This window comes from Schistocerca piceifrons, unplaced genomic scaffold (assembly GCF_021461385.2).
Source record: "Schistocerca piceifrons isolate TAMUIC-IGC-003096 unplaced genomic scaffold, iqSchPice1.1 HiC_scaffold_936, whole genome shotgun sequence".
NCBI classification, from domain to species: domain Eukaryota; kingdom Metazoa; phylum Arthropoda; class Insecta; order Orthoptera; family Acrididae; genus Schistocerca; species Schistocerca piceifrons.
The window spans coordinates 6,106,285-6,111,284 of NW_025729208.1; the positions used below are offsets into that span (position 1 = coordinate 6,106,285).

Genomic DNA, 5,000 nt, shown 5'->3' on the forward strand with positions numbered 1-5,000 from the left:
ATGCGACATTCCCGCTGTCCCTATACATGAGCCGCGACCTGTACCACTTACGAGCGAGAGACGCGATCGCGTTGCTCACTGTACGGCGTCCGATACCGAGCCATCAGCATGTCGGTCCCCATGCGCGTTGCACTCGCACTCGCAGTCGCAAAAACGTGGGGCAAATATATTACGCGGAAGAGTTATAACAGACCGAGCCCCACTGCATGAGGGGAGTCTTTGTCACTAATGTACACAGATGGAACATTTTGGACTGGAACCAGATTACCCGTACACACGGCGCTGATTAGTAATCAATGCAGAGCCATCAAACTACAGAATATATATACAACTGTCCGTATACATGCTGAAAGAGTCTGCCCACAATGGGAACCACACGTCAGCCAGCCACTCTGATCACGCACCACTCTCTGCTTCTAACGGGCGCACATACAATATGTAAGCACCAGCATGGAACAACATCCAGTGCATCCTCTCCGCCACATTACACAATCCACACTATCACAACCAGACCAGGAGGTCCATGCGGAAAATACAATATCCCACCCTTTCGACATCCACCATTGCGCAGATCAGGCACCAACACCCACACATGTCCTATACAACGGTGCACCCAACATCACAATAGTACCTCCTGTCACAGCGCACAAACAATGACATGAGTCAAAGACACAGGTCTGACACAAGCATAGAATTGGAGCGCCGCCTCTAATAAGCCAAAGGTGCATCCTGACGTGACAAATCTGATCATGTCACAAGCATTCACTTACTATAATCACTATCAACGAACCTGCCGCCCCCGCCCCCCCCCCTACACCTTTCCTTACAACAACGTGTAACCTAACCTAACCTAACCTATGTTGTACCTTAACCTAACCTATGTTGTGCCTTAACCTAACCTATGTTGTGCCTTAACCTAACCTATGTTGTGCCTTAACCTAACCTATGTTGTGCCTTAACCTAACCTATGTTGTGCCTTAACCTAACCTATGTTGTGCCTTAACCTAACCTATGTTGTGCCTTAACCTAACCTATGTTGTGCCTTAACCTAACCTATGTTGTGCCTTAACCTAACCTATGTTGTGCCTTAACCTAACCTATGTTGTGCCTTAACCTAACCTATGTTGTGCCTTAACCTAACCTATGTTGTGCCTTAACCTAACCCATGTTGTGCCTTAACCTAACCCATGTTGTGCCTTAACCTAACCCATGTTGTGCCTTAACCTAACCCATGTTGTGCCTTAACCTAACCCATGTTGTGCCTTAACCTAACCCATGTTGTGCCTTAACCTAACCCATGTTGTGCCTTAACCTAACCCATGTCGTGCCTTAACCTAACCCATGTCGTGCCTTAACCTAACCCATGTCGTGCCTTAACCTAACTCATGTCGTGCCTTAACCTAACCCATGTCGTGCCTTAACCTAACCCATGTCGTGCCTTAACCTAACCCATGTCGTGCCTTAACCTAACCCATGTCGTGCCTTAACCTAACCCATGTCGTGCCTTAACCTAACCCATGTCGTGCCTTAACCTAACCCATGTCGTGCCTTAACCTAACCCATGTCGTGCCTTAACCTAACCCACGTCGTGCCTTAACCTAACCCACGTCGTGCCTTAACCTAACCCACGTTGTGCCTTAACCTAACCCACGTTGTGCCCTAACGTAACCCACGTTGTCCCCTAACGTAACCCACGTTGTCGCCTAACGTAACCCACGTTGTCGCCTAAACCTGCTCTGTAATTGTTATACGACTCGTTCAATTAGTGTAGTGTTGCCCACCCGCAACCCTCGCAATATAGTTCGCTACTCGCACTCCCCGCTCCCCTGTGTATCGCTTCATGTTAAACACCTTGCAAGTCTTGCTCACTTTCCACATGCTCCTGCTGTACACTGTAATGTGGATGGCAGCAGGACGTACATGCCGCCCCTCCCCACGTCCCCACCTTGCCCCCTGCCTTCGCAAGCTGGTTGGTGAGAACTTTGCATGTTCAATGCCCTCCGCATGCGACGTACTCAGGCTACGTTGTGGTGCGGCCTGTGTCAACTGTCCGCTAATGTCGTACGCGTAAACCACAATCTGTACTGCACATTCGTCCTTATGTACTGAATGATACATCGTGGCACATGTGTGACCGTACAACGACTGCGCCCAAAAACGGCGGACCATACAGTGCAAATATTGTGCACGCAGCTACGTGTCGTCTCCCTATGAGAGCTGGATTGCAGTGTGGTACGCCATAGAGACGTGTGGGAGGAACGGACGCCGTGGATGGCGATCAGCATGAGCTGTCTGTTGATGTATTCGGACCTAGTCGTCTCTCCTCACACACCGTGATGGCATGGTGCACCGCGTTCCATATCTGCGACATGCTACAGAGGCCGGTTGACAGTCGTTCGAGCAATGGACATCGCATACGTACGGGGGCCACCTTCCACGTATTGTCTAGGCGTGCACATTTTGTTGCGTGTATGTGGGCAGACGTAGTGTGGCGTGACACCTGACACAGGCATGCAATAATCGTGGAAGTTGCAAATGGCGATGGACGCCTGCGTTTTCTGGTGAAGTTACGCAAATGAACAAATGGTAACCTGTTGTGGTGCGGTTGTTCTCGCTAGGGGTGAATCGGTGATGGCGACGATAGGTTGAGGTACTAACCGGTTGTTCCAGCGATACCCACCATGCCGACGAAACTGAACGGCATCTGGGTGTGAAGCGATACGCGGCGGTGGCTGGGTGGGACCGTCCCCGGCCGGTGAGGGGGCGCCTCCCGGCGTGCTGGCCGCGCGGTGCGTGGGCGCACGCGCTACAGCCGGCTGGTGGGGGCGGCCAGTGGCAGGCGCGCCGGCCGACGGACGCGGCAGGCGTCGCAGCTGCGCGCCGGCGCACCCTGCGCGCGGCGCCGTGCGGCCAAAGTAGGTCCTCGCGGGCCCGGTGCGAAGCGCGGTGGACATCTTCAGTGTGCTGGTCCGATTGAGGACTGTGTGCGTTGAGGATGCGCCGCCGCCCGGCGCTCGGCGCCGCGACGCCGTCTGCTGCTCGGTCGCCCCAGCGGTTCTCGCTGGTGGTTTGTATCGCAGCTGTGCGGATGTGTTGGCGCGTGCGCTGTGCTGGGAGAGTTCGCTTCGGCACCCAAGTGGGGCTTTTGTCCTTCTGTGGCGCTGGCGTTGGAGCTGCCGGTCACCGTAGGTGGCGCGTGTTGTCTCCCGCCGGCAATGCCACGACAGCACGCTCCCGGGCCTCTGTCGGCAGCGGCAAGCTCAGTTGGGAGCACGGGTGGTCGCACCGAAAGCGTCTACTCGCCTAACTCCGGGCGATTGCGCCTCTCTCGAACCCGACCAAGTACTTGGGACGGCGCTGCGCGCCGCCGGGACCTGAGAGGGTTTCGAGGTGTATTGTGCAGGGGAGCTCAGCCTCCTCCTGTTTGCAGAATGATTGAGCGGACGCTTGCGTGTTCGCGCGGGCCCCCGGGACACACTCCCGGGCGGCCGGCTGCTCAGCTCTAGTTGACGCAGCTCCCTGGTTGATCCTGCCAGTAGTCATATGCTTGTCTCAAAGATTAAGCCATGCATGTCTCAGTACAAGCCGCATTAAGGTGAAACCGCGAATGGCTCATTAAATCAGTTATGGTTCCTTAGATCGTACCCACGTTACTTGGATAACTGTGGTAATTCTAGAGCTAATACATGCAAACAGAGTCCCGACCAGAGATGGAAGGGACGCTTTTATTAGATCAAAACCAATCGGTCGGCTCGTCCGGTCCGTTTGCCTTGGTGACTCTGAATAACTTTGGGCTGATCGCACGGTCCTCGTACCGGCGACGCATCTTTCAAATGTCTGCCTTATCAACTGTCGATGGTAGGTTCTGCGCCTACCATGGTTGTAACGGGTAACGGGGAATCAGGGTTCGATTCCGGAGAGGGAGCCTGAGAAACGGCTACCACATCCAAGGAAGGCAGCAGGCGCGCAAATTACCCACTCCCGGCACGGGGAGGTAGTGACGAAAAATAACGATACGGGACTCATCCGAGGCCCCGTAATCGGAATGAGTACACTTTAAATCCTTTAACGAGTATCTATTGGAGGGCAAGTCTGGTGCCAGCAGCCGCGGTAATTCCAGCTCCAATAGCGTATATTAAAGTTGTTGCGGTTAAAAAGCTCGTAGTTGGATTTGTGTCCCACGCTGTTGGTTCACCGCCCGTCGGTGTTTAACTGGCATGTATCGTGGGACGTCCTGCCGGTGGGGCGAGCCGAAGGCGTGCGACCGCCCCGTGCGTGCTCGTGCGTCCCGAGGCGGACCCCGTTGAAATCCTACCAGGGTGCTCTTTATTGAGTGTCTCGGTGGGCCGGCACGTTTACTTTGAACAAATTAGAGTGCTTAAAGCAGGCAAGCCCGCCTGAATACTGTGTGCATGGAATAATGGAATAGGACCTCGGTTCTATTTTGTTGGTTTTCGGAACCCGAGGTAATGATTAATAGGGACAGGCGGGGGCATTCGTATTGCGACGTTAGAGGTGAAATTCTTGGATCGTCGCAAGACGAACAGAAGCGAAAGCATTTGCCAAGTATGTTTTCATTAATCAAGAACGAAAGTTAGAGGTTCGAAGGCGATCAGATACCGCCCTAGTTCTAACCATAAACGATGCCAGCCAGCGATCCGCCGCAGTTCCTCCGATGACTCGGCGGGCAGCCTCCGGGAAACCAAAGCTTTTGGGTTCCGGGGGAAGTATGGTTGCAAAGCTGAAACTTAAAGGAATTGACGGAAGGGCACCACCAGGAGTGGAGCCTGCGGCTTAATTTGACTCAACACGGGAAACCTCACCAGGCCCGGACACCGGAAGGATTGACAGATTGATAGCTCTTTCTTGATTCGGTGGGTGGTGGTGCATGGCCGTTCTTAGTTGGTGGAGCGATTTGTCTGGTTAATTCCGATAACGAACGAGACTCTAGCCTGCTAACTAGTCGCGTGACATCCTTCGTGCTGTCAGCGATTACTTTT

General features: G+C 53.7%; 1 non-coding gene across 1 annotated transcript in view; it reads left to right on the top strand.

Moving 5' to 3' along the window:
* Nucleotides 1–3,516: 3,516 nt before the first annotated feature.
* The window catches only part of LOC124772224, a 1,909-nt gene continuing 425 nt past the window's right edge, over nt 3,517–5,000 (top strand). Inside the window, exon 1 of the ribosomal RNA XR_007013888.1 lies at nt 3,517–5,000. This exon is cut by the window's right edge and continues 425 nt beyond it. This is a non-coding gene — a ribosomal RNA (small subunit ribosomal RNA).